Source organism: Pantherophis guttatus, chromosome 2 (genome assembly GCF_059756535.1).
Source record: "Pantherophis guttatus breed Tessera chromosome 2, ASM5975653v1, whole genome shotgun sequence".
Classification (NCBI taxonomy): Eukaryota; Metazoa; Chordata; class Lepidosauria; order Squamata; family Colubridae; genus Pantherophis; species Pantherophis guttatus.
The window spans coordinates 15,364,192-15,390,821 of NC_142064.1; positions in this window are offsets into that span (position 1 = coordinate 15,364,192).

The following is a 26,630-nucleotide window of genomic DNA, read 5'->3' on the forward strand; positions in this document are numbered from 1 at the left end:
ATGTTGCAACAGTCAAGACAGGAGGTGACTAGGGCATGAATGACTGTAAGTAGGGATTGTTGGTCTAGGAAAGGATGTAATTGGCACACAACCCAGAGTTGCGCAAAGGGCCTCCTGGCCATGTCTGCTACCTGCTCTTTGAGCAGGAGTCGTGAGTCCAGGAGAACCCCTGATTATGCACAGAGTCTGTATGGGTCAGTGCCACCCCATCCAAGACCAAAGGTGGCAATTCTCCAAGGACCAAAGACATACTACCATACTAGTTGAGGAATGAAATATATGCAAGAAAACAACCAAGCCCAGAGAGTAGCAAGGATCCTACAGCTTTTCTTCTCTCCTAGTGAGACTAAGCTCTATTACACTGGGTGTTAGCTTTTGTGGGCCTCTTTTTGGTAATGTGATAGCACACCACAAACTGTCTTCCCTCATCAACTTCTAATGAAGCAGATGCTTCTTGCTAAGGGAGGGGGAGGAAAGGAGGTGTGGAGAGACAGACAGAGAAAGAGAGAGAGAGAGTCAGAGAGAGACAGAGAGAGAGACAGAGACACACACACACACACACAGAGAGAGAGAGAGAGAGAAAGAGAGAGAGAGAGAAGAGAGAGAGACACACACAGAGAGAGAATCAGAGAGAGAGAGACAGAGAGAGAGAGAGAGAGAGAAGAGAGAGAGAGAGAGACAGACAGAGAGAGAATCAGAGAGAGAGAGACAGAGACAGAGAGAGAGAGAGAGAAGAGAGAGACACACACAGAGAGAGAGAATCAGAGAGAGAGAGAGACAGGGAGAGAGAGGAGGGAGGGAGAGAGAGAGAGAGAGAGAGAAGAGAGAGACACACACAGAGAGAGAGAATCAGAGAGAGAGAGAGAGAAAGAGACAGGGAGAGAGGAGGGAGGGAGAGAGAGAGAGAGAAGAGAGAGACACACACAGAGAGAGAGAATCAGAGAGAGAGAGAGAGAGAAAGAGACAGGGAGAGAGAGGAGGGAGGGAGAGAGAGAGAATCAGAGAGAGAGAGAGAGAGAGAGAGAGAGAGAGAAAGAGACAGGGAGAGAGAGGAGGGAGGGAGGGAGAGAGAGAGAGAGAAGAGAGAGAGAGACACACACAGAGAGAGAATCAGAGAGAGAGAGAGAGAAAGAAAGAGACAGGGAGAGAGAGGAGGGAGGGAGAGAGAGAAGAGAGAGACACACACAGAGAGAGAGAATCAGAGAGAGAGAGAGAGAGAAAGAGACAGGGAGAGAGAGGAGAGCGAGAGAGAGAGAGAGAGAGAGAGAGAGAGGGGTTGACTGTAAGGAGTCCATGCTCATTCACATAATCCTTCTCCTGCTGCTTCTGCATCTGTTTTGATCTTGTTCATGCTTCCAAGCTGTAAAGAGAAATTCACAACAATAGTCCTAGAATATTATTTTTTTGGCAACCATCAGATGACAGATTTGATACAGAAAATGAAGTGAGAGAAGTAGAGACTAGCTTGTTTTAGTTGTTGGCTCTGCGGGGGGAAAAACAACCCAAAACCAACCCAAGCAGATGGGCACTTTGTCTAAGCGATACCGAGTATGTAATTCATGCTTCTACTTAACACAAATCACACTCATTGAACATAAGGTAAAAGTTATACTTCTGGGCAGATGGAGCCCGAAGGAAAATAAGTAGGCCCAGCACTTGGCTTGACTCAAGTTAATGGAGATTAAAATCAGATCACCTAGTCATGGTCTATTGATGGAAACAGTCATCTGAAAGGTCCCCTTGCAGGCAAATACAGGTTAGCCAGGGCACCAGTCAATATTGGAAGCGAATCAAAACTGGAAGAAGAGTACATCTCACAAGCTGATGTTAAATCTTGCTGTTTTCAATGTACTTCTCCGACCTCTAAATTGAATAGAAATCACACAGGGAACACCATGAATTTGAAGAATTTGCAGAACATCACTGGGTAAGACACTACAGCAGGAAAGTAAGAAAGTATTCATCAAGACTAAGGAATAAACAGTAGTTTTGAGCAAGATTGATACTTCAGATCTTAGAACCATGGATCCTTGGTAGTCTCGAGCTTGGTTGTTTTCTTGCAGACATTTCATTACCAAAATAGGTAATCTCATCTCATCTCATCTCATCTCATCTCATCTCATCTCATCTCATCTCATCCCATCCCATCCCATCCCATCCCATCCCATATCTATCTATCTATCTATCTATCTATCTATCTATCTATCTATCTATCTATCTATCATCTATCTATCATCTATCTACCTACCTACCTACCTATCCATCCATCCATCCATCTATCTATCCATCTATCTATATCATCTATTATCTATCTAATCTATCTATGTCTGTCTGTTGTCTGTCTGTCTGTCTGTCTATCTATCTCTATATCTATCTATCTATCTATCTATCTATCTATCTATCTATCTATCTATCTATCTATCTATCTATCTATCTATCTATCTATCCAAACCAGAGAGCAGCAAGGATCTCACAGTTCAAACCTGAATTGCAAATATTTTCTTCTATCAGATCTTACAACCCTCAACTTTCTTGCTTATCTATCTATCTACGTTTATCTATATCTGCCTGCCTGCCTGCCTGTCTATCATCTATTTATCTATCTATCTATCTATCATCTATCTATCTATCTATCTATCTATCTATCTATCTATCTATCTATCTATCATCTATCTATCTATCTATCCTTCCTTCTCTCTCTCTCTCTCACACACACACAAATACATCATCATCAACAACAACACCATCATCCTCATCTCTCTCTCTCTCTCATATCATCTCTCATCTACCTATTTATCTATCTATCTATCTATCTATCTATCTATCTATCTATCTATCTATCTATCTATTTATCTATCTATCTATCAAATTTTGATAGAATGGACAAATGGACTCTGGGTGGTGTATAAATAAAACATTAAAACATAAAAAGTATATACAATTTAAAAAGAAGCCACAGTGATTATAATTCGACATTTTTTTAAAAAAATTTTTTTGATTTATATGCCGCCCTTCTCCGGAGACTCAGGGTGGCTTACAATGTGCTCAGCAATAGCCTTCATCCTTTTGTATATTTATACAAAGTCAGCTTATTGCCCCCACAAACTGGGTCCTCAATTTACCTACCTTAGAAAGGATGGAAGGCTGAGTCAACCTTGAGCCTTGGCGAGATTCGAACCTGCAGTAATTGCAGGCAGCTGGTCTTAATAACCAGCTTAATAACAGGGTGCCTTAGACCACTGTACTACCAAGGCTCTTTCATTCAACTTTAAATAAAAAGACAGGGGAGGGGGGCTTTCGGGGCATTAACCAGCCCCACTGCATGCTCCTCTGTGAGTCCCAAGCAAGACAGCAGAGCCAGGTTCCCAAAACTTCCCAAAGGGTCAGGAGAATGGGGGCCCACCTCACCTCTGGGTAGGGAAGAGGAATGTTTCAAAAGGTCTCTTCCTGGACCCTGCCAGTCTGTATTTCTTTAACTGATGGGGTCTGCAACAGCTACACTGAATCCAATGCATTGGTAGGACTCGTAAGTTGGAGAAGTGCCCTTTAAACCATGCAGTTACCAACCCAAGTTGATTTTCTCCCTGAAAGGAGTTGGCTGGGGGAAATGAGCCAGCAAATGATAGCTTCTGTGGGATGGTTAAAGTTGAAATACTGGCACTGGAGAGAAGGTTTAAAGCCATTTGTGTTCTAATTTGTGCTCTCCTAGAGTTGTTTTGAATTAAATTGACGGGAAGGAACAGAAGGTTCAATCATGGATCTCACCCTAGAGTTCTTTTTATTTGGCTTTCAGTCTCTTAACCAGCTTATTATACTGGCTCGATGCTCGAGCACATGATGATTCTAGCTAACAATAGAATTATAATGTAAATCAGTAAGTTAAGTGCGTTTCTCCATCCACCCTATCCCAGCTACTTAAGATTCATCTTGTACAAGTAGTGTCCATAAGAGAGTGAAACGGCTCAGGCTTCACTCTCTTATATACACTAGCAATGCCATGATTTTTTTCAAGTGCATTTCAATCTCTATCGCTCTCTCTCTTTCTCACTCTCTCTCTCTCACATACACACACACACAGAGAGACTAAAATACAGACTTCATGCTGCAGATCCAAATTTCATCATTTGGATGATGGCGTAGGGGTTAGAATGCGGTATTGCAGGCAAACTCTGCCTACAGCCTGGAGTTCGATCCTGATGGGGCTCAAGGTTGATTCAGCCTTCCATCCTTCTGAGGTCACTAAAATGAGGACCCAGATTGTTGGGGACAATATGCTGATTTTGTAAACCACCCAGAGAATGCTGCAAAGCACTGTGGGTCAGTGGTGGGTTTCCATTTTTTTTACTACCGGTTCTGTGGGTGTGGCTTGGTGGGCATGGCATGGCATGGTGGGTGTGGCTTGGTGGGCGTGGCAGGGGAAGGATATTGTAAAATCTCCATTCCCTCCCCACTCCAGGGGAAGGTTACTGCAAAATCCCCATTTCCTCCCAATCATCTGGGACTCAGGAGGCAGAGAATAGAAGGGGGTGGGGCCAGTCAAAGGTGGTATTTACCGGTTCTCCGAACTACTCAAAATTTCCGCTACCGGTTCTCCAGTTCTGAAACCCACCTCTTCTGTGGTATATAAGTCTAAATGCTATTGCTATTGCTATTAAAAAGATTGGATGGATACTTCTCCTTATACTCCTGCTCTAGTTGAAGGACTTTCTCCCAGGAGCGATGGGATTGAATCTTCACTCAGTTTAGTACTACCTCTCTCCTTTCACAACATTGTAGGGTGGATAAACCAGGAAGTTCAGTTGTCAACATGCAGCTTCCATGCGGGGATGCAATGGGAATGTCAGATATATCAACCAGTGTGTTTCCAAAATGTTCTGTAGAATTGTAGTAGAAGACAAAGACCAGAGGAATATTGTGACAGGTGTTGATTGTGTTTGTTATATGACTTTGTAACACTTTTTCTCAGCAGCTTCCATAGAGAATACATTTCTCTTGCAGAGAAGATATGTGTCGTATTATTGGGTCTATTATATTTATGGCTCAGATTATCCTACTTTGGGCACATTATGTGAAGACCCAACTCTCTGGAGAAGGCTCTAATGCTGGAGAAGATGGAAGGAAAGAGAAGAAGAGGATGACCTACAGCAAGATGGGTGGATTCAGTTATACCAGTAATGGGTGTATGTTAGAAGACCTCAAAAAACCAAGTTAAGGACAGATTATCATGGAGAACTATCTATGTGGTTGCTAGGAGTCGAAAACAACTTAATGACACATAATCATATATTTACGGGCACCCATAGAGTTAGGAAAACATTAAATTTCAGGGGAAATGATGTCTTTTGCTAGCATCCATATTCTAATGTATTTATGGCATATGAGTGTCAACTTGTCTAGCATCTAGGGAGTACGCCTGTTAAAATGAACCACTGATAAAGGAAGGCACTATTAAATTGAGCATTACGATAGCTAAATGGATTCCTAGAGCCATGGTGGCGTGGTGGTTAGAATGCAGTACTGCAGACTACTTCTGCTGATCACCAGCTGCCAGCAGTTTGGCAGATCAAATCTCACTAGGCTCAAGGTTGACTCAGCCTTCCATCCTTCCAAGGTGGGTAAGATGAGGACCCAGATTGTTGGGGGCAATAGGCTGACTCTGTAAACCGCTTAGAGAGGCTGTAAAGCACTGTGAAGCGGTATATAAGTCTAAGTGCTATTGCTATTCATGTTTATATTTACACTGTTGTAAATAAACTTTCCAACTACAATACTAGGGAGTAACACGAGAATAACTGCAGTCTTTACCTTCCAAGTAATACGTACATTTGTGAAAAATTGTTTTTGGATGGAATTTGCCCATGTAATAAGTTTGTGAACTATTTAAAGAATGTATTCTGCATTCTTGGGATCCACTTGTTCTGCTTGGATATTCTGTGTCTAGAGCAGTGGTTCTCAACCTTCCTAATGCCGCAACCCTTTAATACAGTTCCTCATGTTGTGGTGACCTCCAACCATAAAATTATTCCTAAAACCATCGAAAATATGTGTTTTCTGATGGTCTTAGGAGACCCCAGAGGGGTCACGACCCACAGGTTGAGAATCACTGGTCTAGAGTCTTTAGGATGTGAGACTATCAGATAAGCCTTACCCAGATCACTCAGATGATCTGAAAAACCTGTAGGTGAAGATTTAGTAGATCTGTCTCCAGGAGATATAGATCTGGGTGTCAACCCTGGAGCCATCTTTGACTGTCTTCAGGGTTGTCACAGCAAGGCTGAGCTGTGGGAAAGGGAAGGGGGAATAGAGATAGCTGAGGGGAACATGTAGCCAAAATAACATTCTTTCTTCTGTGAACCAAGGACACTCTCACTAGCACCTGAAGGGGCATGGATGGGAGGCAACCAGGATGGGGAGAGAGACCTGATTGAGGCATGTGATGGTTGTGTGTAATGTGGGGAAGAACTTTGGATTTTGAACTGGGCAGTGTTGGGAAATAATTTAACAACTGGTTCTCTGCCCTAATGACTGGCTGGGTGGGCATGGCCATGGTGGCCAGGGGGTGTGAGAGGCAGCACTCAGACTCCTGCACCCTCCTGGGAGCAAAAATGGGCTGCAGGGGGACATGCCCCATTTTGGGCCTAGTAGGCCTCCCTGCAGCCTTCTGGGAGCGAAAACAGGCCACGGGGGCGGGGGCTCTCTGCATCCCCGCTGCACCCTGTTTTGGACCTAGTAGGCCTCCCTGCACCTACCTGGGAGCCAAAATGGGGTGCGTGTTGACTCCTGGAAGGGGTGGAGAGGGGAGAGGAGAGGCAGGGTCAGCCAGCAATTTAACTACCAATTCGCCCGAACCGGCCTGAACTGGCTGAATCCCACCACTGGAACTGGATGGGGAAAACCTGGGAGACTTCAGATTCAGATTTTCACCAGCTGCGCCAATATGACATGCCTAATAAATCTATACTTTGAGGAATCCTGCCTTGGAGTTTTGATTTTCTATGGGCTGTTACTTGGAACCCTGACACCTGGCTCATGTACAAGTCAGGGTGCATGAGCCATGGTGGTACAGTGGTTAGAATGCAGTATTGCAGAGTTACTCTGCTCACCTGCAGAAGTTCAATCCCGACCGGCGCAAGGTTGACTCAGCCTTCCATCTTTCCAAGACCAGTAAAATGAGGATCCAGATTGTTGGGGGCAATAGGCTGACTCTGTAAACCGCTTAGAAAGGGCTGTAAAGGATTATGCAATGGTATATAAGTCTGCTATTGCTATCCCAAAGGTGTTTCTTCAGGAGGAAACTGGATTTTTCTTGTTTTTTTTTCTTTCATTTCTTTCATTTCATTTCATTTGTTAAATTTTTATACCGCCCCTCTCCCAAAGGACTCAGGGCGGTGAACAGCCAGGATTAAAAAACATACAATATAAACATTAAAATACTTTAAAACGTAATTAAATCTATATCGGCTTCCCCCAATTTAAAACCCCTTACCCATAAAATTAACCAATTAAAAATTTTAAGCCATCCCAGCTTGCTGAAATAAAGTCTTCAGAGCCCGGCAAAAGGTCCGGAGGTCGGGGATCAGTCGTATCCCTGGGGGTAGCTCATTCCAGAGGGCGGATGCCCCCACAGAGAAGGCTCTTCCCCTGTGGGTCGCCAGCCGACATTGCCTGACCGACGGCACCCTGAGGAGACCCTCTCTGTGGGAGCGTATTGGCCGGTGGGAGGTTATCGGTGGCAGAAGGTGGTCTCGTAAATAACCGGGCCCTAAGCCCGGTTAGGGAGACGTTTCACTTCTCATCCAAGAGACGTTTCACTTCTCATCCAAGAAGCTTCTTCAGCTCTGAGCTGAAGAAGCTTCTTGGATGAGAAGCTAAACATCTTCAAAGAAAAAAACAAGAAAAATCCAGTTTCCTCCTGAAGAAGCATCTTTGAGACAACCATGACCTGGATGACTGAGAATCTCCATAGACATTCTGCTATTGCTAGTGATAGTTCAGACATACATAGTAAGACTTTCCTTCTGCAGGCACAAATTCTGAGTGAATAAATCACTGCAAGGTGACATTTGAATGATGTCATCACAGAGTGGGACTTATTTGGAGTACTCATACAGTGAAGGTTTTCAATACTAATCTGAACACAGATAACGAAGCCTTTTTTAAAACCTAAAGCAGGTTACATATAAAAGGTAAGGTACATTTTTCCCTATTAGTGGTTCGAAGTCTATGTAAACATCATTTAAAAAATGCAGGGGTCACTTCCTTCCCCCCTCCCCATATTCTCTCGATCTTACCTTCTCTCTGTCTTCTTGACATTCTTTTCTCTCTTTCCAAGCCATAGATAAAAGTCAGAAGGAATAAATATTTCTTAAAATAGAAGTCAGAACTAATCCGCGAAGATGTCTTTCGAAATTCTCATTCTGCAGCAAAATATTATACTTGGTAATTACTCTAGTTGCCTCATGTATGCTGTAGACAAACAAAGAATTTAAGATTTTATGGTGCTACTTACCTCAAAGGTTAAAAAAAAAAGATACCAGTTTCCCATGGTATTTTGCTGATAGAAGAGGTGACTAGAATAGAATAACAGAGTTGGAAGCAACCTTGGAGGTCTGCTAGTCCAACCTCTTGCTCAGGCAGGAAACCCTATAGCATTTTAGACAAATGGTTGTTGAATCTATAGTACAGTGGACTAAGCACTGTTATTAACAGATTAACATCTGCTGCTTGCAATTACTGCAAGTTCAAATCTCACCAGGCTCAAGGTTGACTCAGCCTTCCATCCTTTCAAAGGTAGGTGAAATGAGGACCCAGATTGTGGGGGCAATAAGCTGACTTTGTATAAATATACAGAAGTATGAAGGCTATTGCTTAACGCATTGTAAGCTGCCCTGAGTCTCCGGAGAAGGGCGGCATATAAATTAAAGCAAAAAAAAAAAAAATCTCTTCTTAAAAACTTCCAGTGTTGGAGCATTCACAACTTCTGGAGGCAAGTTGTTCCACTGATTAATTGTTCTAACTATCAGGAAATTTCTTCTTAGTTCTAGGTTGCTTCTCTCCTTAATCAGTTTCCACCCATTGCTTCTTGTCCTGCCCTCAGGTGCTTTGGAGAATAGTTTGACTCCCTCCTCTTTGTGGCAGCCCCTGAGATATTGGAACACTGCTATTATGTCACCCCGGTCCTTCTTTTCATAAGACTAGACATATCCAGTTCCAGAAACCATTCTTCATGTGTTTTCTCTTTGAAGAAGAGACCAAAGATCTACCTGTTTCAATTCCATCCCTCTCTTTCATCCCTTAGGACTGAAGATCTATGGATAAGGTCCCTTGGATCCTGAAAGGTAGAAAAGAGGCACCAGAATTCATAGAGCCTGGAAGCTAAATTGATTTTAAAACTCTTCCCATTTAAGTAATCTTTAAGCTTCTCTCCTTGATTAGTTTCCACCTGTTGCTTCTTTTCCTGCCTTCAGGTACTTTGGAGATAAAGTTTTTTTTTTTAAAAAAAGTTTTTTATTAGTAGTTCAAAATTAAAAACATTGGACATAGATATGACATCACTGGTCCCAATACTTTAAGTTAATACATAATATACTAATGATAATATAATAATAGAAAATAACCCCCTTCTTCTTTGTGGCAGCCCCTGAGATATTGGAACAGAGCTAATTTAGGGCATTTGAGGATTTTTGTTTTCATTCAATGCACGTGCATTTAACAACATATTATGTTCCTTTTCATTTAAATTCAATTTATGTAGAGAATCACAGAGTTTATACACTCAGGGAAAAAAAAGAATATTAGAAAGAAACTTAAACTGGTTCCACCTCGGCTCTCTTTGATATAAGAGGAATGGAGGAAAAAACATGATCTGGCTTTCAAAATGCTCTTAGTACGATGTATATTAATAATGAAGAGTTCCAGTATCTTCTAAAGAATCTGTTTCTTGGTCTGGCCTATCTCAGAGGGATGACACTAGAGATGTTTGTATTCGTGTAAATCAAATCAAATCTTTATTACGGTCAAAGGCCAGCATAAGGAAGGTGGGTTACAGGAAATTAAAAAGCATAAAATATACCACAGAGTGAAATGGCATATAAAAAACTAAAAAGTATAAAGCAAAAATCTAAAAGGACAGGTAGGAGCAGTAGATGGACACAGGGGAATATGGCAAACGAAATCTATCATAATACAGAGCACACTATAATGACAAACGAGATGCTTATTACCAATACAAGAGAATATTTGTAGCTCAGAAATGAACTTTGGGGTCTTTGGTGCCCTCTGAGCATGGCTGGTGCTCATTAAAACTGATGGTGACGCAGGTCATCTTCTGAAACGTTTTTAAGTATAGCTGCCCAAAACTGGGCAGCATTGTATGTTGTAGTAGGGGTGTTATCTGAGAAGGTGAAGGACTGGCTGTATGTCCTGGTTATTTTTGCAATAATAGTGATATGGGGCTAGTGTCAGCACTTCAAGCTGCATTTACTCTAGTGCTGACCTAAGAAGGAGAAGTGGAGGCGTCTGGAAAGGGACGTTTGACTTTTCACCTACTTTTTTCCCCTGGAGATAATATCCCCTGGGAGATGGGATGGGAGGGGGGAAATTCCTTTGAGCTGGAGTGGTAGATTAGGGGTAGAATGATTTGGAAGATGGCCAATGAGTGCAGGGGTGTGGGGAACGGAAAGGGAGGGTTTTGGGTCTGGAAGTCAGTGTTGGCTTCGATGAGTCAGAGGTAGAATGTCATGCTTAATAAATGGGAATTTTTCTTCAAAGACTTTGTTTGAAATGCAATTTATTTGAGACGACCTCGAAACCTGACAGATAGCATAAATGTCTCTGTAGTACAGGTACTGGAAAAGTAGATGTTCTGTACTTTCTTCATGAGCAGAATCACAGGGACATTGTCTATTGTCTCTCTGGCTAAGGGAATCTTCCTGTATAGGCCTTCAAAAATAGCAGAGAAGAAGGCATGACTTTGTGGCAGAGTAAAGGCCCTCTGTGGAGTCCTTGCTGCTCTCTAAATTTTGTCGTTTTCTTGCAGATGTTCTATTACAGAACTGCAGTGGTGCAGTGGTTGGAATGCAGTACTGCAGGCTACTTCTACTGATTGCCATCTGCCTGCAATTTGGCAGTTCAAATCTCACCAGGTTCAAGGTTGACTCAGCTTTCTATCCTTCCAAGCAGAGCTGGTATTCAGCCGGTTCGGACCGGTTAGAATAAACTGGTAGCTGAAATTTTACCTGGTTCAGAGAATACCACCTCTGGCTGGCCCTGGCCCTCCCACCCGCTTGCCTCACTCACTCACCCGCCTGCTCACCTCACCCCGCCCAGTCACTCCTCACCTCCTATGCAGCACACTGGATCCTCGCTTCCGCATGCGCACAGTCTCTGCTCTGTGGTTTGCCTGCCTAAGCTGCCTTCCCACACAGTGCATGTGCCCCAACTGAGCAGCCCTAATCTGCCTGCTTACAGGTAAGCCTGCGAGTCACACTAGCCCCCCCCCTCCCCTCCACAGAGCTTGCCACGGCCCCGCCACCATCCCTGGAGCTCGCCTGGCTGGCTTCGTCACCAGTGTGGCTCTATCCCAGGTGGCGGAGCTGGCTGCAGCTGAGCTAGCTGACCCCCAGGTAGGTAAAATGAGGGCCCAGATTGTTGGGGGCAATATGCTGACTCTGCAAATTGCTTAAAGAGGGCTGTAAAAGCACTATGAAGTGGTATATAAATCTACATGCTATTATTCAATTAGGTAACATCATCAATGCTAGAAGGGAATGGGGTTTGATCTCTGTTTATACATAAAAGATTTGCCCTGACAGTATTGGTGTTGCAAATGTTCTCCAGAGCTGTGATGGCACAGTGGTCAGAATGCAGTATTGCAGGCTAATTCTGCTGACTGCCGGCTGCCAGCAGTTCAATTCTCCCCGGCTCAAGGTTCACTCAGCCTTCCATCCTTCCGATGTCGGGAAAATGAGGATCCAGATTGTTGGTGGCAATATGCTGACTCTGTAAACCACTTAGAGAGAGCTGTAAGCAACATAAAAGTCTAAATGCTAAGTGCTTGGTAGTTCCTTGATTAGGCTGTTGGTCACTGTTTGTTTGTCTGAGTTGGTAGCTACCACCAAGCTCAGAGAATGCCAAGGACCCCACAGTTCAACTCTGAGCTACAAATACCCTCTTGCAAAGAATTGTATTTAGCATTGGAGCCATCACTAATCTTCATCAGAACTTGTGACAATGTAGAAATGCCTCATACCACGAACACTTGGTATTTGTAACCAGGATGGCTAAATTATTCTGATCCAAAACCAGAAAACTCCTCAAGTTCTCCCCACTGACATCTCTAGCAGGAAGTCTGGTAGCTCAGCAGGCTAAAAGCATTGTGATTAACACCAGCTGTCTGCAATTACTGTAAGTTCGAATCTCACCAGGCTCAAGGTTGACTCAGCCTTCCATCCTTTCTAAGGTAGATTAAATGAGGACCCAGTTTGTGGGGGCAATAAGATGACTTTGAATAAAAAATATACAAAAGAATGAAGGCTATTGCTGCAAATTTGCAGTTCTTGTAAGGCTTCCCTGTTTTATCAGATCTGAGAGGCTGTCACCTTATTTGTTTTTTAAGCTTTTTTTTTTTTAAATAAGTAAGGCTAAAATGCCTGTGGAACTTTATATTTTTGAACAAATACAGATATGGGAATATATATGCACTAACACTAAGATGAAAAAATGTTTCAATACACTACAAAGAAGGATATTGGATTCCTGAGATTTTCTTTGAAGAACGGTTTTAATGCTTTGACCCTCCTTCAAGAATTATTAGTTTTTCCTAAACTGCTTGGGAAAAAAAAAGATTTTAAAGGCTCACTGAGGGGGAAGACAATGACAAAAACCACGTACTCATGAATTCTTTAAGTTTCATCACATCACAGCTACACAATACTATCATGTTGATGGAACTTGGAAGCTTGTGCATGGGAAAAGATTAGGATATACACGTATACACTTACCTTATATTTCTGCAATCCTAAAATGATTCTGTGCAAACTGTTAGCTAGTCTAGCCTCACCTTTGTGTGAGGTGACTCCTAAACTGGGTTGGAGATTTTTCTGGCTTCATCCTGAGAGGTGTCACACTGGAATCTAAATCTTTGCATCTATGCCAGAGAGCCCAAACACTGCATCTCCTATTCTTCTTCTTCAGAGGTGGTATTCAGCCGGTTCGGAGCATTTCACACAAACCGGTTGTGGCCCACCCATCCGGGCGCAATCCCATCCTATATCGCTGTGTTTTTGACACTGTACACTTGTGCAAATGGCATGTGTGAGCGAATTGCCCTGTTTTGTGATGCCACACACATGTATGGATGGTGTACACGCTCACATTTCCGGTGCTGGGAGAACCAGTTGCTACTGTATGTGAAGCCCCACTCTGCTCTTCTCCATTGGGTTTGTGTTGTGTGTCTGTGCTCAAATGATTTGTGCCACTACAGTATACAGGAAGTCCTCAGTTTACAGCAGGGGTGAAACGCTCCCGGTTCGGACCGGATCATCCCATCTGGTAGCGATGGAGGCGGATGGTTCGAAGAACTGGTAGCAAAAATCCCTGCCCCCCCCCCAATTGCCCAGCTGAGCCACGCAATCATTAGAGGCTTTTTTTTAATTTTTAAAAGCATTTTTTCTACAACCTCTTTGGCCGAAAAAATGCTTTTAAAAGTAAAAAAAAAGCCTCTGATGATCGCACAGTTCAGCTGGGATCATCAGAGGGTTTTAAAAGCATTTTTTCTATAACCTCTTTGGCCGAAGAGGTTATAGAAAAAATGTTTTTAAAAGGAAAAAAAGCCTCTGCCGATCAGGCAAGTCAGCTGGGTCAGAGGTTTTAAAAGCATTTTTTTACAACTTCTTCAGCCGAAAAGTTGTAGAAAAAATGATTTTAAAAGTAAAAAAAAAAAAGTTGGCCATGCCCACTCAGTCATATTACCCCCCACCAAGCCTCGCCCACAGAACCGGTAGTAACAAATTTTACATTTCACCACTGGTTTACAGTCATTCATTTAGTGATCATTCCCAGTTTACAACCCCACTGAAAAAGGGATTTATGGCCCTTTTTCACACTTAGAACAGTTGCAGCCTCCCTGTAGGTCACAAGGTTAAAAATTCAGGTTCTTGGCAACTGGCATGATGATTGCACTGTTCCCCGGAATCATGTGATCCCCCCCTTTCGCAACCGTCTGACAGGCAAAGTCAATGGGGAAGCCAGAGTCACTTAACAATCCTGTTACTCGCTTAACAACTGCAGCGATTCACTTAACAACCTTGGCAAGAAAGGTGGTAAAATGGGGCAAAACTCATTATAACACAGGGGTGTCAAACCCGCTGCATCAAAGCAGTGTCACGTGATGTATCGTGACTTTTTTCCCCTTTGCTAAACCGGACATGGGCGTGGCCAGTGTGTGATGCATCAGGCCTGCGGGCCGCATGTTTGACACCTCTGTTGTAACAACTGCCTTGCTTAGCAATAAAAAAATTGGGCTCAATTGCAGTCATCAATTGAGGAATATCTGTAGTTGGCAGCCATTGTAACCAATCCTTGCCTAAAAGATAGTTAGGGGGCTGGAGCAGTGGTGGGTTCCTCCTGGTTCGGCCCGGTTCGCAAGAACCGGTAGCGGTGACAATATGACATCACCGAACTGGTTCTCTGTCTTCAGGAGCTGGGCCCTCCCGCCCGCCCCAGCGTTATGCCGACCTTATATGTCTTCTTTTTTCGCCCAGCTGAGAGGTGCAGCAGAGCAGATTGCCACACCTCAGCTGGGCAGATTCTCAACGTGCTTGTGCAAAGTGCAAGTTTGGTGTCCTGCAAGTGAACCGAGCATGCGCGCGGCGATCGCGCGCGAAGCACGCACACAAAGAGAACCGGTAGTAAAGCCAGTTAGAAACCACCTCTGGGCTGGAGGCTAAAACATATGAAGAATGGTTACAGGAATTGGATATGTCTAGTTTAAACTGGACACAAACTGACTACCTACAATGCCATGACCGGGATGCCTTGCGCATGGTCACTCACGCCCTTGTCACCTCCCGGCTGGACTATTGTAATGCTCTCTACATGGGGCTCCCCTTGAAGAGTACTCGGAGGCTCCAGCTGGTCCAGAATGTGGCCACGCGGGTGGTTATGGGCACAACCCATTGTGCCCACATGACACCCCTCCTGCACGAGCTGCACTGGCTCCCAGTGGTCTTCCAGATGCGATTCAAGGTGTTGGTCACCACCTTTAAAGCGCTCCATGGCATAGGACCCGGGTACCTTCGAGACCGACTTCTGCCACAAACAGCCTCCCACCGGCCAGTTCGCTCCCACAGAGAGGGTCTCCTCAGGGTGCCATCTGCCAAGTTATGTCGGCTGGCGACACCCAGGAGGAGGGCCTTCTCTGTGGGAGCCCCTGCCCTGTGGAATGAACTGCCCCCGGAAATGCGTAAGATCTCCGACCTCCATGTATTTCGCTGTGCCCTCAAGATCCTGCTGTTCCGCCAAGCCGGGCTATCAATTTAATGATTTTTAAATTGGGTTTTAAATTTTTGGGGTTTTAAATTTCAGCCGAATTATGTAATAATTTTAATTATTTTTAACTGATGTTTGTCTTTGTGTTTTTAATAGGCTGTACACTGCCCTGAGTCCTTCATGCGAAGGGCGGTATAGAAATAAAATTATTTATTTTTATTTATTTATTTATTTTAACAAAAAGAAGTACTTTGGAAACAATATTATATCATGAATCAGTGTGTTTCTGGCTAGAATGTATTAAGCTTGAAGCATTAATGGGATGAAATGCTTGAAGCAAGGGAAGCTGGAAAGGAAGGGGAAATAGCAATATTGATAGCATTTAGACTTTTATACCATATTTAGACTTATATACTTTCGTCGCCACGATGTAAAAAAGATGTGGAGGCTCTAGAAAGAGTGCAGAGAAGAGCAACAAAGATGATTAGGGGACTGGAGGCTAAAACATATGAAGAACGGTTGCAGGAATTGGGTATGTCTAGTTCAGTGATGGCGAACCTATTCGGCAACGAGTGCCCAAACTGGAACGCATGTGCATGTGCATGCGCCGGAGTACCGGAAACTCGAAGACCAGCTGGTCGACGCGCGCATGCCTGTTTTTTGGCCATTTTTCAGGTCATTTTTTGGCCCAAAAACAGCCTGAAAAATGGCCTGAAAACGTACCAAAAAATGGCCTGAAAACAGTCTGAGAAATGGCCTGAATATGGCCCCCAAAACGGCCTGAAAATGGCCTGAATATGGCCCAAAAATGGCCTGAATATGGCCCGAAAAACGGCCGGAGAATGGCCCGAAAAATGGCCTGAAAACAGCCCAAAAAACGGCCTGAAAACAGCCTGAATATGTCCCAAAAAACGGCCTGATAATGGCCCGAAAAAAGCCTGAAAAATGACCTGAATATGGCCCCAAAAAACGGCCTGAATATGGCCTGAAAAGTGGCCTGAAAAATGGCCTGGTTTTTGGCCGTTTTCAGGCACTCTGGCACCCGCGAAGACCAGCTGGCAGAAACCCGAAGAGCAGCTGGCGACAGCATACGTGCCCACAGAAAGGGCTCTGCGTGCCACCTCTGGCACGCGTGCCATAGGTTCGCCATCACGGGTCTAGTTTAACCAAAAGAAGGCCAAGCGCAGTGGTGAGTTGCCCCAGGTTTGGACTGGTTCTATAGAACCGGTAGTAAAACCGGCGGGAGGCTCCGCCCACTGATCCTGACATCAGGAAGCTTCTGCGCATGCGCGTGGCCCCGTTGCGAACCAGTAGTAAAGGTAAGTAGAACCCACCCCTGGACCAGGGATGACATGATAGCAGTCTTCCGATATCTCAGGGGGTTGCCACAAAGATGAGGTCCATCTATTTTCCAAAGCACCAGAAGGCAGGACAGAAAGCAATGAAAAGGAATAAAGAACCAGGGGAATCCAGAAGCAGGCCAGACCAGGTGTCAGTTGGCCTTTTACTAAGTCATTGGTTGTAATTGCTTCTATTCTCCGTGGCAGACATGAAAGCTATTTTGCAGTCAAGGAAGAAATGTTCCATTGATACCATCAGTAGGTTCCTCCAGGAAAGCTCATTTTTGCTGGGTCACAGTAGCATTATAACAAAACACCTGTAGCTGTTTTCATTCGAAAATGCGTCAACGACAAAAACTCCTATGGATAATCCATATACAAACCTTCCACATTACAGGATTTTGGATTCAAGCCCAGTGTTCCTTAGGACTTAATGTGAGTCCATCCTTGTCTGTTGTGCCTGTGTGTGGTGTGCGTGTGATACTCTTCTTACTAGAGTGAGGGCTTTTTCTTCTGCTCTCTCATTTTCACTCTGCTGTACCCTGATACGCGGCTCAGAAATTAATCACCTGGGGAAAATGTGCTTTAACTGCATTATGTATCTGACTTAGCCTCTTTCACAGTCGGAATCCCATAAACCAATTTAGTAACAATGTTTGCAGGTTTCACATGCAAGTTGTCTGGCCGGCAGCCTATTCTTCCCAAATCCAAAGCAAAACTAAGCTCATTAGAAGCAATCCGATTTGCCAAGTGTCCATTACTTCAGGGACTGGGTGAGAAATCCAATAGAAAAAAGAAGGTTGGAGCCCAGGAGGGAAATCTGAGAAAATAGGAAAAGATAATAATAATAATAATAATAATAATAATAATAATAATAATAATAATAATAATAATAATAATAACAACAACAACAACAACAACAACAACAACAACAACAACAACAACAACAACAACAGAAAGCTTTATTTTGGCAGCCCAAGAACAAGCCCTAGCCACAAACTGCATGAAGGCAAAAATTCAACATGTTACCACCAACAGCAAATGCCGCCTTTGCAATGAGAAAGATGAGACAGTCGACCACCTGATCAGTGGGTCAAAATTTCACAAACTGACTACCTACAATGCCATGACCATGTTGCTAAGATCATTCACTGGAAATTGTGCCAGAAGTTTGGATTTGAGTACAGCAAAAACCACTGGGAACATCAGGTTGAGAAAGTTTTAGACAATGAGAAACTCAAGATCTTGTAGGACTTCAGGATTCAGACTGACAGGCACTTGGTCCACAACACACCTGACATAACAATAGTTGAAAAGAAAAAAAGTATGGTTCATTGACATTGCAATACCTGGTGATGCACAGATTGAAGATAAGCAGCAAGAAAAAATCACAAAGTACCGGGACTTGCAAATTGAAGTTGAGCGACTGTGGAAAAAGAAATTGTGTGTTGTCCCGATTGTAATTGGAGCCCTTGGAGCAATACCCAAAGGGCTACCCCACTATTTAGAAATTCTAAATTTGCCGGACTTGAACATTTTGACTCTATAAAAAACCACCTTACTCGGAACAGCTTACATCCTCCGATGATATCTTAACAGTTCCTAGGTCCTTGGTTAGGACTCGAGCTGCTGAGCTATTAACCAGCCTCAAAGGCTGTGAATCTCACTAAAGATTAAATAATAATAATAATAATAATAATAATAATAATAATAATAATAATAATAATAATAATAATAATAATAATAATAATAATAATAATAATAATAATATTCCTGAGCAATGGAACACTGAAGAAAGAGACAGAAGGCTTGATTCTTGCAGCCCAGGAACAAGCCTGGTAGCTCAGCAGACTGATAGCATTGTGATTAAACACCAGCTGTCTGCAATTACTGTAAGTTCGAATCTCACCAGGCTCAAGGTTGACTCAGCTTTTCATCCTTTCTAAGGTAGGTAAATTGAGGACCCAGTTTGTGGGGGCAATAAGCTGACTTTCTATAAAATATACGAAACTATGAAGGCTATTGCTTAACGCATTGTAAGCCGCCCTGAGTCTCCGGAGAAGGGCGGCATATAAATCAAATTAAAAAAAAAAAAAGCCATCAGAACGAATGTAATCAAAGCCAGAATAGAAAAATCTGCTGATGACCCCAAATGCAGACTCTGCAAAGAAGCGGATGAAACCATTGATCACATACTGAGCGCTTGCAAGACAATAGCTCAGACTACAACGTCATAACACAGTCGCTCAGATAGTCCACTGGAACTTGTGCCACAACTACCATCTGCCTGTAGCAAAGAATTGGTGGGATCATAAGCCTGAAAAAGTGGTCGAAAATGAGCATGCAAAACTACTGTGGGACTTCCGAATACAGAGTAAGTTTTGGAACACAGTACCCAGGATATCACGATTGTGGAGAAGAAAAAAGTGTGGATCGTCGACATTGCCATACCTGGTGACAGCAGAATTGACGAGAAACAACTTGAAAAAGTCACCAGATATCAGACTTGAGAATCGAACTGCAGAGACTCTGGCATAAACCAGTGCAGGTGGTTCCAGTGGTACTCGGCACCCTGGGTGCTGTGCCGAAAGACCTAGGCAAGCACTTAAAAACAATTGGCGTTGACAAGATCACAATTGGTCAGCTGCAGAAGGCCACTTTACTGGGATCTGCTTGCATAATCCACCGATACATCACGCAGTCCTAAACGGTTGGGAAGTGTTTGACTAGTGATTTGGGATACAAAATTCAGCATGGTCATCTCATTTGCTTTGTATACTGTAATAATAATAATAATAATAATAATAATAATAATAATAATAATAATAATAATAATAATAATAATAATAATAATAATAATAATAATAATAATACCGTATTTCCCTGAAAGTAAGGCTGGGTCTTATATTAACTTTTGCTCCAAAAGACGCATTAGGGTTTATTTTCTGGTTAGGTCTTATTTTTGGGGAAATATGGTACTAAATGCATCCATCTGGCTGACAATCTTAACTGGGGCTTATTTTGGGGGGTAGGACTTATATTACGAGCATCCTGAAAAATCATGCTAGGACTTATTTTCCGGTTGGGTCTTATTTTCGGGGAAACAGGGTAATAATGTATCTCTGGGATGTTTGTGAAAAACTATTTCCCAGTTCCAACTTCATATCAACTGAGCATATTTAGAACATAGAATAATAGAGCTGGAAGAGACTTTGGAGGGCTTCTGGTCCAACCCTTGCCCAAGTAGGAGACCCTATAGCATTTCACATAAATGGTTGTCCAATCTCTTTTTGAAAGCCTCCAGTGATGGAGCACCCACAATTTCTTAAATTCTATTGGTTGATTGTTCTCACCATTAGAAGTTTTTTCCTTAGTTCTAGGTTGTTTTCCTCCTTGGTTAGTTTCTCTCCATTGTTTCTTGTCTTGCCTTTTGATGCTTTGAAAAATTCTGACTATCCTGCCAGAGCTGAAGAGGCTTCTTGGATGAGAAGTGAAATTCTTCAAAAGAAAAAACAAGAAAGTCCAGTCTTTCTTTTGTTTCCTGAAAAAAAAGAAGAAGAAAAAAGAAAGAAGAAGTAGAAAAAGCACCTTTGGGACAACTGTGATCTGAATGACTGAGAATCTCTACAGACTTTTAGCTACACAATTTGGGATGAAGGCCCTTGGAATGGTGTGGGAGTGGGAATGGATTTCCAGAGAAAAATTGAAGACTACAGGAACCATTAAGCACTACTCAGGTGATCCTGAGGACACAGATAAACCTCCAAGTGCTTCAGTGACCTTCTAAAAGAATGCAAATGACCTGCAAGGAATCTAAATCCTTCCATTCCCCACCATCCTGTCAGAGCTGAAGAAGCTTCTTGGATGAGAAGTGAAACATCTTCAAAAGAAAAAGAAAATCCAGTTGCCTTCTGAAAAAAGCACCTTTGGGACAACCATGACCTGGGTGACTGAGAATCTCTAAAGACCTTTGGAAAATAGTTTGATCCCTTTGCCTTCTTATTTAGACAGATCCTTTGGAAGAAGTTTTTACTCCATCTTTAATAAACCTTAGCATTGCATTTATCATACCAAGAAAGGAGCAGTCGCACATCGGACTGTATAGGACTGAACTTCAGGACTGAATATTTATAGTTTGTTTGGTTTTTTTTTCAGTGACCACCAATGGTGTCTACAGAGGAGAATTAAAAAAAAAAAGTTTAGAACAGTGTTTCTCAACCTTGGCAACTTTAAGACATGTGGATTTCAAGCCCTAGATTTCCCCAGGTTGGCTGGGGAATTCTGGAGATTGAAGCAGTGGTGAAAGGTAAAATTTGTTATTACCAGTTCTGTGGGCATGGCTTGGTGGGAACCCTAACCCTAACCAGTTCTCCAAACTACTCAAAGTTTCCACTACCGGTTCTCCAGAACTGGCCAGAACCTGCTGAAAGCCACTTCTGGACTGAAGGGAGGAGTTTCTAATTCCTTTATCCTAGCAGCATTGCCTGAGGGAATTCAGAGTCTGCTTTACTTTTGTCTTGCTATCACTCCAGTTCAACAAAAGGTTCTTTTTGAAATGCAAAAGTTTCAAGAGTCTTTACTTTCTTGAACAAGGAAGAGAGGCCGAACCTTATAGGTTGTGCTTTAGGTCCCCTCTATCAGAGTGTCATTTTGTGGAACTTAGGAAATGTGACTTTTCAGTCATGGAGCCTGCTTGTGATGGGTTTATAGTTTGGAGTCGTACGAAGGAAAGGCTCTTTCCCAGAGTGCAAAGAGATAGTAGAGCTTGGAATGTCTGGTGGGCAGGAAGAGAACATTGTTGGATCCTCTGTAACAATTCACAGAATATATCTATACTTATTGCAAGATAATTGCTTTAGTTGGGCAAGATTTCTGTCTATAGGTGAACAACAATAAGGAAACTACTCAGAAGTAATTCCATGTGTTGAACTTGATTCTTTGGGACTGAAACTGCCCTGCAGGCCAGTCTCATCCCAAAAATCTGGAGGATCTTGACATCTTGGACTTCTGGAAAGCTATGAAGAGACCTGGCTTTCTCATCATCCCCAAGTAGTGGTCAGGATGTTAGATGAGCCCCAGAGAAGCATGGTTTGGGTTGTGAGTGTTGTTATATGATGCCTCAGTAATTGTAATCGGGTTTTTTGTTTTGCTTATAGCAGTTTTTAATATTGTTTTCTTGTGAACTGTTGTTAGCTGCCCAGAATTGTGCATGTAGGATGCATACATTTTCTAAATAAATCAATTTACAATTGTGCATTTTAAATTTAACATGTCTGAAAAGACAAAACAGGTTTATAACACTTAAAAATAATTACGGAAGGGTCTCACAAAGCCATAAACCAGGACAAGTAGGATATGACCTTTTCTGAAATTTACATTGCCTGTGGAGAAAGGACTTGCTTAAAGTAATTAAGCCTTGACCCATTGGTGGAACCCCATCCAAGAAGATGCCAACATGGGCACCTGTGGTTGGGAATGTCAGCGTTTGGGATGCACTCTTGAGAAGACCTTTTCTCTTACCCCAAGCAAGTGCTTCTGCCACAGCTGGAAGCTAAAGAAATTTCTCTCTCCCTTGCAACTTCGTTTGAGAAAAAGCAATTTGTGAAATATCCCACACTTAAGTCATTCAGAGTTTTAAAGGTCATTACAGGACCGTTAATTGTGCTTAGAATAAATTACTAACCAAGCAATTCAGAGCTTGCAGGACCATGCTAATCTAGTTCTGTCTATGAACATCTACCAATATTTTTGCAGCCGCATTATGTGCCCAAATGTGCCACAATCTACAAAAATGATCCTAAATGGAATAATTTGGAATAGCTTGCCATGCAACAGTGGTGGGTTGTTACCGGTTCACCCCAGATCGGGCAAATCGGTAGCAGCAGCTCCACCCACCCGCCCAGACGTCTCTGCGCATGCAAGGTAAAAAATAGTGACTGAAATTGAAACCCACTACTGCCATGCAAGGTAAAAAATTGTTCCCTCTCTCAAAGCCTTCTAGAAAATTGAAAAAAAAAATTTTTTTTTAATTAATCATATTTCTATGCCTCCCACTCTCCGAGGACTCTGGGCGGCTTACAACAATTGACAGTATACTAAATAGCATATTGCCCCCAACAATCTGGGTCCTCATTTTACCCACCTCGGAAGGATGGAAGGCTGAGTCAACCTTGAGCCAGTGAGATGTGATCCGCTGATCTGCTGAACTAGCAGTCAGCTGAAGTAGCTACAGTACAGCACTCTAACCACTGCGCCACCTTGGCTTTTCAAGTTTTTCAAAAAGGCTTTTGGGGATTAACCCTCACCATTTTATAAATTGGTATTCATTTTAAATTATATTGCATGATTCGACATCGGCACTATATTATTTGCTAAATTTGGAAATTTAGTCTTTTTTGATTGACATGAGGAATATAGCCAAGAAATAAGCAAATAAATGATCTTATCTAGATGATGTTGACGGTGTTATCTAGTACTGATGATGTTACCTAGTTGGATAATGAAACCTCTACAAGAAAACAACCAAGCTCAGAGAGCACCAAGGATGTCACAATTTAACCCTGAGCTACAAATAGTCTCTTCTATAATTATTTGGAATGACCATGTATTCTTTCTGCCATCTGAGTTTATCTCTAAAAAACTGGATGGTCATTGAATCTCTGAATGAAGCAGCTGTGGGGTGATTGATTGATTGATTGATTACAATGTTCCATTGAGTGTTTGCTCTGACTTACATAGATTTCCTCCATGAAGATCTCTCTTGAATGTAATCTTTTAGGTCTTCCAACAGGGTATCCATCGCCAGTATAACTGAGTCCACCCACCTTTCTGTTGGTTGTCCTCTTTTTGTCTTTTCTTCCACTTTCCCCAGAATTAGAGCCTTTTCCAGATTGCTAGGGCTTGTATAATGTGTCTCAGAGTCAGATAATCTGAGCCTGGTCATTGGCTCCTTAAGAGAGAATCCTCGGATGATTTGTTTGATGATTCATCTGTTTGCTTTCTTGGCTGTCTACAGTATTCTCAGGAGTCTTCTTTAACACCAGGCTTCAAAACTATCAATACTCTTCCAATCCTGCTCCTTCACTTCCATGGAGCGTTGCAAGGAATAATATGGTTTGCATTATTCTGATCTTTATCAGAATAGAATAGAATTTTTTATTGGCCAAGTGTGATTGGACACACAAGGAATTTGTCTTGGTGCATATGCTCTCAGTGTACATAAAAGAAAAGATACGTTCGTCAAGAATCATAAGGTACAACACTTAATGATAGTCATAGGATACAAATAAGCAATCAGGAAACAATCAATATCAATATAAATTGTAAGGATACAAGCAACAAAGTTACAGTCATACAGTCATAAGTGGAAGGAGATGGGTGGTGGGAACAATGAGAAGATGAGAAGATTAATAGTAGTGCAGACTTAGTAAATAGTTTGATAGTGTTGAGGGAATTATTTGTTTAGCAGAGTGATGGAATTTGGGAAAAAACTGTTCTTGTGTCTAGTTGTTCTGGTGTGCAGTGCTCTATAGCATCGTTTTGAGGGTAGGAGTTGAAACAGTTTAGGTCCAGGATGCGAGGGGTCTATAAATATTTTCACAGCCCTCTTTTTGACTCGTGCAGTACACAGGTCCTCAATGGAAGGCAGGTTGGTAGCAATTGTTTTTTCTGCAGTTCTAATTATCCTCTGAAGTCTGTGTCTGTCTTGTTGGGTTGCAGAACTAAACCAGACAGTTACAGAGGTGCAGATGACAGGCTCAATAATTCCTCTGTAGAACTGGATCAGCAGCTCCTTGGGCAGTTTGAGCTTTCTGAGTTGGCGCAGAAAGAACATTCTTTGTTGTGCTTTTTTGATGACGTTTTTAATATTAGGTGTCCATTTTAGACCTTGCGATATGGTAGAACCTAGAAATTTGAAAATATATCCTGGCATCTAAATATCTTTTCTAAGGGCTTTAGAGACACCCAAAAATGCTGAGCAGAAGACATGTGGCTGTTACCCCTATATAAATTTATGTTTGCTTCTGCAGCATATTTACTAAAATTGGAACAATACAGGTTAGCATGGCCCCTACTGCATACACGCATACAATTTGATTAGTAGAAATTAATAAATAAATTCTGTGTCCATAATTTATACTTTTGTCCTGACTTAGACTTTCCTGGAAAATACTGAGGCTATTCACTGTTGAGCTTGATATTCTTGCTCCTTTTAACCTTCCATCCACTGCTGGGGAGAATGTGAGAACTGATTGACAGTATTGTATTGTGTTTTTTTCCTACTTGAATGTTGGGTGAAGAGAGGGCTGGGAAGAAGATAGCAGACTGTCAAATGTTCCTTTTCAATCACTTATTTGAAAAACAACAGTTCTCATTGTTTAAGCTTGACTTTTTGCCTTTTGGGTTTCCCGAAATCCTACAAATTAGTCATAAATGCCCAATTATCACCTTATTTTCAACATTTACAAGAAATTACACATTGGCTCCTACACTGCCTGTAGAATGCTGAAATTGTCATTAAAAAAAAAAAATACAAAGCCCAAACCTCCAAATATAGTTGCAACCAGTGCCTGAAAGCAGTATTTTTCCCCCTATTGAACGGGGGCCCAGACATCGTACAACCAAGAATTGATACAACTTAATTATGTTTTTGCCAGATTTGTGGTATCCAAGGGTAAAACGATGACAGAACTTTGGGCTATTAAGCAGTTTTCTATCCTGTCTTTCCTCCTGCAAATTTGCATGTAAAAATGACATAAAGCTGCTTAATTATGTTGCAAATGGGCCACAAGGATTTTTTTTTTCTTTTAAAAAAAGGAAGCTGCTATTCTCTGAGATTTCCATAAGAGGTAAAGTACTTAACATTTGCATATTGCTATTGGCCCATATTTAAGCCACCAAAGTACTTTGATGGTAAATGCATTCCAACTCCATGCATTCTTCTTGATGCCCTATAGCCGTGATGGCGAACCTATGGCACGCATGCCCAAAGTGGCACGCGAAGCCATGTCACCCGGCACGCGCGGCCTTGCCTGTTTGTCTTCCGGGTTTCTGGCATGCATGCGCACACGACCATCAGCTGTCCTTCGCACACACAGCAGTGCTGAAAACCGGTGTGCACATGCGCACTGGCCAGCTGATTGTCGGGTGCACATGCGCGCCAGGACCCAGAAGTTTGACTTTTCCGGAGTGTGATCCCTTTGCGTGCGCGGGAGTACTGAAAACTGGCCTGTGCATGGACCAAAAACCAGCCTGCACATGCGCACTGGCTAGCTGATCGTCAGGCACGCATGTGCGCTAGAACCTGGAACTTCGGCTTTTCCGGAGTGTAGCCCTGACAAGTGCGCGCACATGTACACGGTTCGCCATCACTGCCGTATAGCAATAGCACTTAGACTTTTATACCACTTCATATTGCTTTACAGCCCTCTCTAAGCGTTTTTTTACAGAGTCAGCATATTGCTCCTGTGGTCAATATCTCCCCCCCTCAATCCTTTTGACTGTGCCCTAAAATCGCAAGAATAAAACTCAAACCCAGGAAAAGAAATACAGAAGCTGCTAAAAGCCTGGATAGCTCTGCAGACAAGGCACTGCAATTTAACACCAGCTGTCTGCAATTAAAGTAAGTTCGAATCTTGCCAGGCTCAAGGTTGACTCAGCCTTCCATCCTTTCTAAGGTAGATAAATTGAGGACCCAGTTTGTGGGGGCAATAAGCTGACTTTGTATAAAGTATACAAAAGTATGAAGGCTATTGCTTAACGCACTGTAAGCCGCCCTGAATCTCCGGAGAAGGGCGGCAT